The sequence below is a fragment of the Rhinopithecus bieti genome, unplaced genomic scaffold (genome assembly GCF_001698545.2).
Source record: "Rhinopithecus bieti isolate Rb0 unplaced genomic scaffold, ASM169854v2 scaffold_9449, whole genome shotgun sequence".
In the NCBI taxonomy this organism is placed as follows: Eukaryota; Metazoa; Chordata; class Mammalia; order Primates; family Cercopithecidae; genus Rhinopithecus; species Rhinopithecus bieti.
The window spans coordinates 772,840-787,427 of NW_016806089.1; the positions used below are offsets into that span (position 1 = coordinate 772,840).

Consider the following 14,588-nt stretch of genomic DNA (forward strand, 5'->3'; position numbering starts at 1 on the left):
GGGCCTGCTTCACAAGGGATGCTCACGAACTGGGTGAGGGGACAGGGGAACCAGGACAGAATGCCCCCGGGGCCCAGCCCTCTGCCTTGCACCAGCCACTCAGCCTGCCTCGGGCCCAAGTCCATTCTCAATTCCTTCCTCTCACCTGGGATCCCCAACCGACCCCACACCCAGCCTGGCCATCCCAACTCTGGCTCCTGGACATTGCCCGGTCCCTCCTTGGCCCGTGACCCTTAGCGGGTGACACGTCAGGACAGAGAGGGCAGCTGAGGGCACAATCCCGGATCTTCCTGCTGCTCACCAGCCCTCCGCTTTCAGGGAAGACCCTTGGGGTCTGCCTCTGGGTTCCTCCCCACCTCTTCAAGGCCCCTTCTGCAGTCTTGGACCAAGGCTGGCAGGCACGTGGGGCCACCCCAGGTGAGCGCTCTTGTCCTCCTCCACAGTGAGAACTAGGGGCAGAGGAAAGGGGAACAGAGCGGGGACCGCACTCAGGTCAGGAGGTCAGGTCCTATCCACTTTCTTTCTTCCCCTGCTCAGGGTCTTGGAGGAGGTAGGGGAGGTAACAGCCACCTGGGCAGGGCACTGGATGAGGGAGGATGCTAACCTCCAGTGGCAGGGCAGTGAGTGTCCGGGGCGTGCCCGTCCCCGGATGCCCTGGAAATGGGAGATGGGCCGGCCGTGCCCCAGGCTGGGCAGTGAGTGAAGGCCCCATGCTCCTTCCTGTCCCCCGGGCCTGGCTTGGCCTGTGGGGCTTGGCGGGTCAGCACTTTCTGCAGACTCCGCACACAACATGCTCAGCTGGCTGGCTAGTGCCGGACCCGCTGTCGGGAGAGGCAGCCAGGACTCCAGGGCTGCCCCGCACCCCACCTCGTGCCGGGCACCGCCATGTTCCCCTCCTACACGCTGCGCCACGCTGCTGGCCCGCCCTCCCTCCCCTCCTTTGAGACTCCTTTCCCCTTCTCTCAGGTCTCTCACCTCTCCCTGCCCTTTATTCTCCCCTCACAGCCCTCCCAGACACCCAGCAAGGAGCAAAATGGCCAGGGCAGCACCCTCTGTTTCCGGAGCAGCTGCAGCAAGGGGTGGACGACCTGGGGAACCAGGGACCCCAGACCCGCCTGGAGCCCTGTGGGTGGCCACAGCCCCAGGAGGGCTGGATCCGGAGGACTGGCCAGCAGGATCGCTCAGGATGGAAGTCTTCTACTCAAGTAAGACCTTGGCAGCCTTGGTGTTGGGCTCCCCAGTCCCCCTACGCTGCCATGTGGGAAGATTCTCATGCGCCAGCTGCAGACCCAAAGTCCAGGCCAGATGGGGCTTTGAAGGGCACAGAGGGAACCCCCAGTCATACAGTGAAGAGAGCAGCAATGCACAGCCACTCAGTACTGCAACATGGTGGGCTCCGGGGCAGACCCCAGGAGCCCAGGCCCAGGGATGCGGCCACTGGCTTGGCTTGGCCACACGGCAGCCCCGCCCGGCTCTAAAAGCAAGACCTTCAGGGGTTCCAGGCAAACTCTGACCATCCCTGGATACGGTGTTTCCTCCAGCCCTTCCCATGGCAAGACACCCTGCTCCGCACCTGGCCCACCTGTCCTTCTACCTCCCACACCTCCCCCGGCCACCATCTCCATGGCCCAGAGCTCCTCCCAGCCTGGTCTCACCTTCTGACCAGCTTGCTGCAGTTTGAGATGGGACCAGGAAGGAAAGAGAAGGTTCTGGGAGGAGGAGGAGGCTGCCAAGTGGCTGGGGCCAGGGCCAGCCTGGCAGGCGGGAGACTGGGAGAATGGGGATGGGTGGGGAACGAGGTAGACATGTAGAGAAATAGAATGAGTTTTGGGAGAGGGCAGAGACCAGGAGACAGAGAGGGGCCTGGAGGAAAGGGCCTGACCCTGAAGGAGGAAGGGAGGGCTTGGGGGAAGCAGTGCACCCCAGAGGCACAGGAAGGGTGATCCTGATGGAGAGAGGGGGCCGCCCTCGGGAAGAGGCTTGTGGGGAGAGGAAAGGAGAGCTGCACTTGCAGAGGGGGCTGTGGGGAAAGGGGCTCTGCCATCCCCTCAGCCGAATGGGTGTCATCTTCCTGAACATAGAACAGAACCGGGATGCCACGTTCTAACGCCCATGTGTCCCCTGGCCAGGAGTTTGGGCAGGGCTGGGCTGTGAGCAGGCAGGGCTGCCCTCCTGAAGCAGGCGCAGAAGGAGTGTTCAGGGATGTAAAAGACTCATGTCTGCACCCTGCAGCTGGTGGGGTGGGAGGGTGAGCTGCCTGCAAGGTGGTGGGGGGCAGTCTGGGGGGGCTCTTGAGGACACACAGCTCCTTCTCAAGGCCAGGGCTCTGGGCACTGGGGTCCAGGAGAGAGTTTTGCTCTGCCCATGGCCAGGAGGTAGGTGCCCAGATGCTGCTCTGTGGTGGAGTGAGGGGACCTTATCCCCCGAGGGCCCAGAGGATGCCCAACCCTGCCAAGGGGCCTTGAATCACTCCATCAGAAGAGGTCTGGAGCCCCGGGGCCATTCCCTGATTCCTATCATTTTCCCAGGATGTCCTCCCTCACTGGGTCGGCTCCCAGCTCCCCTTGGAGTGAGGAGGGCCGGACCCCACTGAATCCATTGCACACCCCAGCTGTCTGGGCCAATGGCTCCCTGTCTCCTCTCTGGGTTTGGTCCTCCTGTGTGAGGGGTCACGGCCCAGGCACCCATCTCTTCTGGGTTGAGGCTGGAGGGCATCTGAGGGAAGCTCTCACGACTGCAAAGCCTTGCTGTTGATCTCAAGAGCCCAGGTGGAGGCGGGAGGAGGAGGGTGGAGGAACCGAGACCGGATCCGTAGCGGGCGATTCTGTTGAGCCTTCAATTCCCTGGATGGATTATTTGCTTAAGTCAGAACTCCCAGCCAGATGGGGTTGGGGCCGGGAGATCAGGGGGTCCTTTCCTGGACAGGTCTGCTTATCCCAGGGGCCAATTAGCAGCAGCAGAGCCTCGGCAGGGGCCTCCTCGTCCTGGGAGCAGGGGCGAGCTTGTCTGCTCAGAGGGGCGCCCTCCTGGGCTTCGGGGCCTTGGGGAAGGGCCGGCTCTGTTCTCCATCTCCAAAAGCCAAGGTGGGAGGCAGCGTCTGGAATTAGATGGGGTTGAGGATGCTTCCTGATTGGGAGGGGGTTTCCTCCTCCCTGGGACCACAGCAGGACTCTCGGAGCACCAGGATCCCAGCTGGGGCCAGTGGGGAGGGATGGCCATTTCTAAATGAGGCTCCAGGTAATTGGTGGCCCATGGGCCCATGGAGCGGGGCTCTGGGATTGCCTCCTGCGAGCGGCCATTGAAGGGGGAGGCATCACCCCCACCGGTGTCCTCAGCTGGTCCCTCCTGGAGTCCTCAGAGCCCTCGGTGGGCTCTTACCTGTCCCTCCACGGCCAGGGCTGGACAAGTGACTCTTCAGGAGCTGTGCTGTTCCACCCCCAGAGCTCCAGCCTGGACGGCTTGGAACCAACCTGTCCTGAGCTGGACAGCCAAGACATGGTGGTGGCAGCTGTGCTGGGCTCCAGCTCATGGTGGCCTCCAGGTGGGTGCTGGGGCCTTAGGGGACAGGGTTGCTTTTCATGATTCGGCTGAGGGGATGGCAGAGCTGTCCTGTATTCCGCCTCCTCTGCCCATGGATGCGGCCACATGTGGGTCTCCATCTTTTTCTCATCCTTGACCATCTCGCTAAGACTCAGGGAGCCACAGCGGCCGCTCCCCCACTAGCTGGCTGGGAAAAGGCCCACAGTGCTGGGCACACACCAGGGCGGCCGGGGATTGGTCACTGCCTGAATGTCCCCAGACGGATGCCCGTGTGCCCTTGGGTGGTCTTCCCCTCGGTCTTCCCCTCGGACAGGCTGTCCAGGCTGGGAAACCCTAAGCCAGAGGGATTAAGAAGAAAGGACAGAGTTGACTGTCCCCTTGGCGAATTTGTGCTTCATTTAGGGTATATTTGCTCGGTGGTCAAAACACAGAGGTGATGACGCTAAGGGTCCGGACACGTCCCATCTGCCTGGCCAGCCTCCTACAGATCCCCAGCCCCGTCCAGCCCTGCCCGCCGCGCCCCGGGCCTGCCTCTCCCCTCACAGCCATCCTGCACATTCCGGTGTCTCAGTGGCGATAGGGGGTGGGGTGGGGGAAGGGTCCCCCATACACCGGGGGGTGCAGGGACCCTCAGCATGGGTGCTCAGGCAGCTCTCTGTGGAAATGCAGGATTGGGTCAGGACCCCAGAGCCATGCAGGGCCCTCTGCCCCCAGCCAGGACCCTGAGTCCCTCTTGCCAGCCTCTGCTGCTCTGCGAGAGGTAGGAGCTACCAGCCTGGGGTCCAGGCCAGGCACACTCAGGATGCCTGCCTGGGGTGTGAGCAAATCCTCCCCATGGGGGTCTGAGCAAATCCTATCCATGGGGTCTGAGCATGTCCTCCCCATGCTGCGACCGAGTATCCCTCTTGCAGGTCGAGGATGTTGCTAGGATGCACCTTGAAGGCACCCCAGCCTCCCCGGAGCTCCCCCTCTTTGTAGCCTGGGGTGTGGCTGGATGGTCTGGTGTCCTGGGTGCCTTCAGATGCTGGCCCCAGAGTCCACTCAGCACCGTCTTGGCGTTGTCATCAGCTGGAGGCTTGCCGGGGCCTGTGCTGGAGGTGGAGAGCAGGGAGAGGCAGCAGGGTTCTCCCCAAGGTGGGGTTGCTGGGAAGCACCATCCCACCTGTCAGACTGGCCCTGACTGTAGACACCCCAGGTGACTTCTGGAAGAACAGAGGGACCCCAGCTTATGAGAAAGGACCAGAGTCTGACCTCTCACCCCTCCTAAGCTCTGAACTCCCTTTGACTTGCCTGACCTCCAAGTCCTTCTGGGGCTGAGCCCTCTGCAGATGCCCCTCCTGGGCCCTGGGGTGGGCCCGGTTCAGCTCTCCATTGTGGCTGAAGCCCCCAGGGTTTCAGTGCTGGCTGGAAGAGGGAGTGGGGCTCTCCAGGCCTGGGGATTGGCAGTATTTTTCTCCCCTCTTCCCAAACTTTCAGACTGGACCACTTAAGAATAATGAGGTCCAGGTGGTCCCACGTGAGCCTGGATCCTCACTGGCTGCGGGGACGAGTCTCCCCTGCCCGTCCCACCTCCCATCGGGAGCAGCTAATGACAGCCAGAGGCTGGAAGGTGAAGCTCCCCTCGGCTGTCAGGGGGGCTGCAGGGCAGGGGCTGGGCAGGCCAAGGGCGCCACTCTCTTGCCCAGGCCAGGGCACGCAATCACTACACCACACCCCTCATGGCCGTCTGTCCAGCCAGGGCCCTGCTGCAGGTCCCCATGGGACCATAGGGAGAACAGTCAAGACTTCTGCCTCCTTGGTTGAGCAGGGCTGCCTCCGCGTCTCATCTACTGGCAAGGAGGCTGGCAAGTCGGCTGGGCACCTTCAGGGAGCTTCAGTTTGGGAGGGGGAGGAGTTCCGAGGTGGACAGTGGCGATGGCTGCGCGGCAGTGAGAAAGCACTGAGTGCCACTGATGTGTGCGCCCAGTGGCTCAGTGGCTAAAATGGCTGAATGGCTAAAATGTCTGTGTCTCAATGGTTCAGTGGCTCAATGGCTAAAATGGCTCAATGGTTAAAGTGGCTAGTTGTGTTACGTATTTTCACCATGATAAAACAAAACATGTCCAAGGTGCTATAGGGAGGGAGGACCCCCCAGAGCACCCGTCTGCCATCTCCCATCCACCCGGCAACATCCCTCCACTGGCTCTCTGGGAGGGGTTCAAGGCCTCCAGCCTCCCTGCGGCCCTCATCTGCCTCCAGGAGATTCGTTCCCTCTCTCCTACCCCGAAGCCCTCGAGGCAGCCCTGCCCTTGGTCCCTGCAGAGGAAGCGGCCCAGCTTTGGCCCAGGGCAGCTGTGGCCTCCAGGGGCAAGATGTGGGGACTCACAGTGTTCAAAGGCCACCTGCCCTGTGCACATGAGCTCCAGTGCCTCTGAGGCACAGAGCAGGCAGCACGTATGGACAGCAGTGGGAGACACAGCGCAGCTACCAGGGCAGCCCCCAGGCAGACGGCGGGCCTGGAGAGGGTGGGATGGCACAAGAAAGGGTCTCCTTTGGAGACGGCGAGGTCAGTCAGGCGGGAGAGGGGTCACAGTGCTTGAGGTGCAGAGAGAGGATGATGGAATGGAAAACATAGGGTGACTTGTCGGGGACAGGCGCAGGGCCGCAACTCAGGCAGGCCCACTGGCTACGTGGTTTTGGGTTCCATCCTGGCAGGCAGGGGAGAGAATTCTGAATTTTTTAATGAAAAGGATAGTTGAGGGCAGGAAAAAAGAAAAAGAAAAGAAAAGAAGGCCGGGTGCGGTGACTCACGCTTGTAATTCCCGCATTTTTGGAGGCCGAGGCGGGCAGATCACCTGAGGTCAGGAGTTCAAGACCAGTCTGACCAATATGGTGAAACCCTGTCTCTGCAAAAAATACAAAATTAGCTGAGCGTGGTGGTGCATGCCTCTAATCCCAGCTACTCAGGAGACTGAGGCAGGAGAATCGCTCGAACCTGGGAGGCAGAGGTTGCAGTGAGCTGAAATTGTGCTGTTGCACTCCAGCCTGGGCAACAAGAGTGAAACTCAAAAGAAAGAAAAGAGTAGTTGAAAATGGGTGCCGGACAGCCTCATGTCAGGACCCCGAGGAGGAAGGGGTCAGAGTGGAGGGAGAAAGAGCAGGCTGGCCAGGTTGTGGGAGGCTGCCAGCGGATGTTGCCTAGCAGGTGGAGGAACAAAGGCAGGGTCTGGTGATGATGGCCTGAGAGCTAATTGCACAGTTCACCGCTCACCCATGCGGGCAGGCTGTGGCCCCAGGGCCCCGCCTGGCCTCCAGATCTTCACATCCAGCGATAAGTGCTGGTTGCGTAATCATGGACGTATTGAGACCTGCACAGGCTAGGAGAGCTGGCCGTCCCAGGAGAGGGGAGGCCTGGGGCCCGCCATCCGGTCTTGCCTCATCACTCCCCACCAGGTGGAGAAGGCCCGGTTATCAGCAACAAGCCTGCCGGCTGTTCCTAGTTCTCTGGAGCCTGGAGATCATCACTCCTGGACCCAGAGCGACAGCCGTGGGAGAAGGCGTCATAGCCACCACTGTGTGCACCTGGCCAGGGCTGCCCTCGGGCTCTATCCATCTGTCCTCTCATGCGTCAGAGCCACCACCTGGCAATCAGCCCCACTGTAGCCCCTTCCGGGAGGGCACGGAGCCCTGGGCAGCACCCCTCCCTCCCGGCAGGCTGGTTTGTGGTACGTGCAGCACATGTCCATGCAGCCCGGGGGCTCTGTGTCACTGGCTCGGCCCTGTGCTGGTGCTCTGATGAGTAGAAATCTGGGCCGATACCTTGGTGCCCACATTCCAAGCCAGGTGGCCACAGCATGGCCCAGTGGGCATCCTCAGCAGAGCCAGTGGCAGCGGGACTCAAGTGACTGCTGCTGGGGGTCCCATCTGATTCTCTCCAGGGCCAGAGATCCAGGGAGGGCGTGGAGCGGGACTGTGGTGGGGGCTCTGGGTGGCCTCCCCTCGCCTCTTTCCCATGACGCCTCTGTAATTGGGGCTGTTACCCCTGGGTCCCAGTACCTCACAGCTGCCTGGACGCAGCCCCGCCCATGCATGGGCCTGTGGGGAGGCCGCAGCAGTCCTTTCCCATGGCTGGGAGGGGGCCGCGGGTGGGGGGCAAGGAATTTGAGGAGGAAACAGCAGTGGCCTGAGAATTTAGAAAATGCATCCAACTGCTTGGACTCTTGGGAAGAAGCTGGCAGGAGGATTAGGAGAAGTGGGGGATGATTGCACAGTCCTGGGTGGGCCGTGACTGATGGGGCAGCCGGGGTCTGCAGCATGAGGAGGGGAGCCTTGTCTGTGCTGGGAGAGCAGCTGTCCCCATCCCTCAGCCTGTGTCCCACTGGCCTCGGCTGCCAACCGGAGACCTCTGACCCCTGGCCGGAGCGGGAAGCCAGATTCTGGCCCTAGAGCCCCCTGACCTTGCCTGGTGACAGAGACATGGGCCCCTGTGCTGGGCCTTTCATCCTCATCTGTAAAATGGGGTTTGAGAACGTGTGTTGAGTGGGTGGGGACCTCGGAAGTCGCCGCTTGCTCCTAGAATCCACGGGCCATCTCTTGCATCTCAGACCAGCTCCACCTCCTCTGCCTGCCACCCATCTCTAGGGGTCCTGAGTCTCTCCATCCAGTGAAGGAGAGGGCTGAGAGCAGGGGTGTATGTGCCATGAGGGTGTCCACCTGGGAGGAACAGTGTGGCCGTGGGAGCCCTCTGGAGCACAACTGCCCTGCCTCGGGACTGGAGCCGGCTGTTAGGTCTGCATAGCCCCTGGGCCGAGCCTCCCGACCGCTGCGCAGGCCCCCGGGCCAAGCCTCTCGACTGATCTTGGAGGTAGTCACACAGCTCATCATGGGCATGGGCCTGGGTAAGATGAGCAGCTGCTCGGAGCAGCCGGGGGGCTCGAGACGCCTCCTCTGTTCCCCACACAGCCCCTCAGTTATGCCCTGGCCACCAGTGGACAGCTTTGCTCCACTTGGTCGGACTGGCCCCTTCTGGCCTTAACTCTTTAACTCTCCCGTGCTTTTCTACCCCTGTCCTGGGGTCCCTGGGCCTAAAGAGACAGCCACCCCTCCCCATGGACCTACGAGAGCCCCCAGGGCTCCACTGGCAATAGGTAAATGGAGTCATGTCCTGGCAGCCCTGTCCCCGTCCCAGTGCCCAGTGGAGGCATAATGGGATAATGCGATTACGGCTGCTCCCACCAGGTCCAGGATGGTCTGCAGCAGAAGCAGAAAATCACTCTGGCCATGCTCCGGTGGGGACAGGAAGGCTCACCAAGCCCCTGTCGCCCTGGGAAGCTGGGCACTGTGGGTGCAGCTGCTCCAGTGGGCAGGGCTGCTGGGCCCCCGGGGGCAGACTGTGAGTTGGATTTCAACCAAGAAAGCAGGTCTTGGTGGGGCCGGCAGAGGGGGTGTGGAGTGGCCCCACCGATGGCGTTGCCTCGACCCTTGGCTCCTGGCGTTTGCTCAGCTAACTTTGCAGACGAGACGCTGTGTGCAGAGAGACACAGGCGATAAGAATGGGGTCGTTGGCTTCTGGGCACCGCCCCCCCTGACCCGTGGCCTTCACTGGCCTCATCCCTGTGCCCCCACCAGCCTGGGCCCTGCTCCCTGCATGCCATTGTCTCCTTCTGGAACCTTCTGAGCAGTGCCTGTGAAATGTGGCCATGCCCTTGTTTTCCCACTATTTAAGAGCTTTCTGCACCCACCGAGGAGAGGGGCAGGCGTTTGGTGGCCCTGGGGCTCCTGCAGCTGCCTCTACCCCTCAGCCTCCTCCGTGGGGTGTAGAAAAGTTCTCTGCGCAGGTCCTCAGCCCAGGCAGCCCTCGAAGTGCTGGGCCTTCAGGCACAGGGGAGGGTGGCTCAGGGGCCAGCGGCAGATGTTGGTGCCTGCCCCTGCAGCAGAGTGCCCCGAGCTGAGACAGTGCACACAGGGGACACTCCGGGCCTCGGTCCACCCTCCATGTGGCAAATGAGGTGTTCCGTGGGGCTTCTAAACTCTTCACCCTGGCCTTCCCATGGGTCCCTCTGGACAAGGGATGACCGGGGTGCAGGGGAAGCCGATTCCCAGCCCATAGCAGAGCCGTTGTAAATGTGGGAAATGCCAGCTACATGCGTCTGCCCCCACTATGCTTAACTCAGCACAAGGAGCTTCCTGGGCCTTTGATGTCCCAGGACCTACGGCCTTTAGTGCTTTGTGGGCTGGGAGACAGGAAGCCGGAGCTCTGGGGCCGAGTCACAGCCCCTTTCTCTCTGCAGCGCATCCTTGCTCTGAGGGTGGCAGAGGCAGGTCCAGGCCTTGGGGACCTGGGGCCAGGGCCCCCAAGGGGAAGGGAAGGGACCCGTGGGGAGGCCAGGGTGAAGCGTTTAGAAGCCCCGCAGAACACCTCATTTGCCACATGGAGGGTGGACCGAGGGCCGGAGTGTTCCCCGTGGCACTGTCTCAGCACGGGGCACCCCGCTGCAGGGGCAGGCACCAACATCTGCCGCTGGCCCCTGAGCCACCCTCCCCTGTGCCTGAAAGGGCGGAGGAGCTGCCCAGAGAATGCTTCTGATATCCTGCCCACGGGGAACTGGCGATGGGACCCCCAGGAGAGGGAATGGGGGGATGTCCCCGCACCTTCAGGTGGTCGGTGCTGGTGAAGTCTGGCACCCAATAGTAAGCAAAGGAGGGGCTGTTTCCAGGAAGCCCCAGGGGCATTCCAGGGTCAGGGGAAGGGGCCAAGGGGGTCTGGCGAAAGCATGAGGCAAGATTTGGAAACCAGGCTCCAGGGCAGGGTCAGGGCCAGGGTCAGGGGCAGCCCTAGGATGGCTCTGCTGTCGTCCATTCAGAGTCCCCCGTCCAGCTCCTGGGCTGGGGGTGGGGGTCGCACAGAGGACCACGGGCAGCCAGGCAGGAGCAAGGGTCACCAGGCACGTGGCAGGGGACGGGCCTCCCAGAAATCATCCAGGCCAGGGGCCTCGGAGCCAGCTTTCCCCTAGCCCCAGGGACCCAGCCTGGAGGGTCTGGGGGATCAGGGGACTGAGGACCCTTCACACAGGCCGGGTGGGGCAGGGGCTCGGGCTGGCCCTGCTGAGCTTGGGTGGCTGGAGTCCTCCAGGGGGGCTCCCTGGAGGCAAGGGCGCAGAGAGAGCTGGGGCAGGCCAAGGCAGACAGCAGCCCACCGCAGGCAGGGGTCTGACAGGGGCAGTGGCGTGAGGGCTGGCCTGGGGCGCGGCGTGCGCACGGGAGCGTGTGTCTGCTGGACTCCAGCGAGGTGCTGCAGCCAGCTAGCCAAGACAAGCTGTCCCTGTGGGTGTCTGACCGGCGGGGCCCAGGCTGGGGGGGAGGTGGCGGCACCCCACTGGGGACACAGTGAGGCCCGGAACAGAGCCCAGAGCCTGGCTGCCGCGCCCTGACCACGATGGCCCGTGCCTCCCCAGGCTGCACCTCCGGGCCCTGCCCCCACCAGGGCCCTGCCCCCACCAGGGGCTGTGCAGGGTCTGGGAAGGGCACAGCTGTTTGCCTCCCCACATTCCAGACACAGGGTCAAGCAGTGTGGGAGGCTGTTTTTCTTTACAAATGTCATCTGAAAACAAACACTTACTGGCTCTGCCCGGCTGCCCCGACCCCTTGGAGAGTGGGGGCAGGGACCAGGCCTGGCCACCCCCGTCCAGGTGGCTGGAGACTCTTCCAGGCCAGAGTGGCCTCTGACCCTCCTTTGCTGCCCGTGCCACACCAGTCAGGCCAGTGTCTTCCCTAGCCAGAAGGCTCTGGCCCCACCCCATTTGCCACCCAGAACTGGGGAAAGACTCGCCTGGCCCGGCCAGTGGCCCATGAAGCCGTCTTTCTCCCACGGGCCGTCCCTGGCTCAACCCTGTGCCCAGGGCAGGGTCAGGCCCAGTGGGTCTCTCTGTGGAGGGAGGGGCTGCCTGGGATATCTGGGGGCGGTGAGGGGGCGTCCCAGCCGCAACCCTTCCCTGGGCCTCTTGTGGGCACCACCCGTCCCTTACACGCTGGGCTCTGGGAGCGGGTGGGGCCCTCCTCCGCCAGAGCTGTGAGGTTTTTCTTCCAGAGGGCTTGCACAGGGGTTCCCGCCCACAGCCTCAGCCTGGAACCTGAAGGCTCTGGGGTTTCCTGGGGGGTTGTGCGGCCTTGCACTGTGGGTCCTCCCAGCTCGACAGCCCTCTGCGGAGGCAATGTGGCACTTTGTCCTCTTGGAGCAAAAAGCAGCCCCTGCACCATCCCTCCCAGGGTCCATCTGAGCCCAGGCCCCAGGACACCATCCCTGGGGGTCTAAGGGTGGTGGGGACCGCCCTCCCGACAAAGCTTCTTTGCACTCCTGCTCATTGTGCTTTGCCCCCAGGTGCACCAGGGGATCCTGCAAGAAGCCTGTGGGCTGGGACTGGGGGGTGTGTCTGGGGCAGCAGTGTCTAGACCCTGGCCTGCCTGAGGGCTGGGAGCTTGGACCACAGGCCTCAGGAGTCAGGAGAGGGCCACCACTCTCTCTTCCCCTCGCCACGGTGGTCCCAGGCAGGAGGGAGCAGGCAAAGCAGCAAAGCAGGCACGAGCTTTGTGGCACACACTGGCCCTGGGTCTTTGGCTGGGCTAGGGTCACCTGAAGCTGGTGCCTGTGGGCACCGTTTTCTGGATGCTCCCCTGGTTTCTCAGTGCTGTGGGGAGGGGGAAGGCCCCATGCTTCCCGCCCTGTCTTCACCTGCCCCCACCCCAAGCTCCACTGGGTGGGGAGGAGGGGCACCTCCACAGGACTCAGCTATTCCCGAACTCCCACAGGAGCCCCAGGCCCAGAGTCCCCAGGAGGGAGCAGCCGGCAGCACCGTTTCCGCCGTGGAGATGGGGCGTCCTGGCTTGAGTTCACTCCTTTCCAGGTGGAGCTGACGCCTTGAGACCAAGGCCAGGCCCCCCAGGCCCCAGGGCTCTGAGGTACTTTCTTGGGTTGGTGTGCTGGATGGAAGTAGGGCTATATTTCCTAAGTCCTGCGGGGCAGACCTGGCCTCTGGAGGTGAGAATTTGCTGGGGCCTGTCCTGGGTGAAAGAGGAAAACTAGCCTTGAGGATCATCTCACAGTCCCCTCTGTCCCTCAGGTAGGATGTGTGGAGCGTGGTAGAGCCACAGAGTAGGGGAATGGGGACCTCCTCAGGTGCGTGGGGGTTGGGAGGTGGGTGCAAGACCTCCCGTCTCACTGAGAAGGGACTTAGAGAGTTAGATGGTGTTTCTGAGTGAGGACGGCAGGCTCAGCTGACCTCGTCCCAGAGGCGCCCAACGAGGGCAAGGTCACGGCATCCCCGTAGGGCACACGGCAGTTCATCCTCAGAGACACTGTGTGGGAGGGAGGAGAAGCCCACACCTCTCTGAGACAACCTTCAGGACCGCCAGGGGCGCCTGAGCACCCCGCCCACCTTTACCCCGGCGCCCAGGCGGGGCGGTGCTCTCTGCCCCCCTTTGAGCTCTGCAGTATCCTGGGACTTTGAACCCTCTGTCCTGCTCGCTCGCTCTGTGCTGGGGAGTGGGCAGGAGTGGACAGACAGAGATCTGACCTTCTCCAAGAGTCCCAGCCATGGGAGGCTTCACCTTCTAGAAAGTTCCTCCTGTTTCTCTGTGCCTACCACGAGGCTCATCCTCACACCTGAGGACTGTCTCCCTGCTGGTAGGCTCACCGCGTGGAGGAAAGGGGGCCTCTGGTCACCTTCCCCACAAGCACAGACACACACAGTGTCACAGCACAGTTGAGACTATGTTACCGAGCCCAGCGGGCAGCCTGGGAGCATATCCTGGTGTGTCACCTTCCTGGCTGCAGGAGCTCAGGGGCAACCGTAATCACCCTGTGCCTCAGTTTCCTCATCTGTAGAATGGGACCTGTTTGCATGAGGCACCGGGGCAGAGCCTGGAACCCGCGAACCCGAGAGCGGTCGCCATCAGGCAAAGGTGCACTTGAGCAGAGACGTCTCCCCTAGTCCAGCTTGCTGTCACATCCCTGCAGTTCTGGTGGTGGGAACCCAGAAGTCAGAGCACACCTGTCTCCTGGCAGCTGGAGGCCACAGTGCCCCGAGTTTGGGACATGCCCTTCTCTGCATATCCGTGCCACTTCCTCAAGGCTATCGGCCAGCCCCTCCTGCCCAAGGCACCCCATGGCGCCTCCTGGGAGATCTTCAGACCCAGGGCAGGTGGGGGCTGGGTCTGCCCTTCCTTGGGTGCTCCACATCTGTTATGGGCACGGGCTGTGAGCTGGTGCCAAGAAGGACGGAGGCATCAGGCCAGGCCAAACTGCCACACACAGCTGGCAGCAGGGCCATTGATCGCAGATGGTCAGGCTTCAGGCTGTCTGGCACGGGCTGTCTGCTCCTCCTTGGACAATTGTAGCATTCAGGTGTTAAATCAATTTTTAAAAAAATTTTCTACTTTTTTTTTTTTTTGAGACAGGGTGTCACTCTCTTGCCCAGGCTGGAGTGCAGTGGTGCGATCATGGCTTGCTGCAGCCTCAACACCCTGGGCTCGCACGATCCTCTCGCCTCAGCCTCCCACAGAACTGGGAATGCAGGTGCCTGCCGCTGCACCTGACTGCTTTTTGGTAGAGATGGGGTCTCACTGTGTTGCTCAGGCTGGTCTCCAGCTTCTGGACTCAAGCTATCTGCCCACGTTGGCCTCCCAAAATACTGAGATTACAGGTGTGAGCCACCTCACCTGGCCCAAAATAAAATCATTTAAAAAGGAAAAAAAGTGTATGTGTGGCGGGAAGAGGAGGGCGAGGCCCAGAAAGGAGCTGAAGGAAACAGACCCCACGCAGAACAGCTGGCACCCACACCCACCTCGACGCCCCAATTCCTTCACCTTGGAGCCGAGCAGGGGCTGGGGGGCACGGGGAGCTTCTGGCCTTTCTGGTGAAGTGACTCTTTTCTGGAACTTTCCAAACATCCTCCCCTACCTGCAACGCCCCCCACCGCCTTTCCTTCCTTCTTTCTCACCCCCTTCCTTATTCCTTAGTGTTCATCACAGACAAGGTTCCTGGGGAGGAGTGTGGGCAGCTGCCATTTGGGACC

General features: G+C 62.2%; 1 long non-coding RNA gene across 1 annotated transcript; it reads left to right on the top strand.

The window, feature by feature from the left end:
* The first annotated feature begins 767 nt into the window (after nucleotides 1–767).
* LOC108531334 (uncharacterized) lies at nucleotides 768–14,268 on the top strand. Its single transcript, XR_001886134.1, has 3 exons — nucleotides 768–1,205; nucleotides 12,325–12,474; nucleotides 13,972–14,268. It is a non-coding gene; the product is annotated as an uncharacterized LOC108531334 (long non-coding RNA).
* The last annotated feature ends 320 nt before the right edge of the window (nucleotides 14,269–14,588 follow it).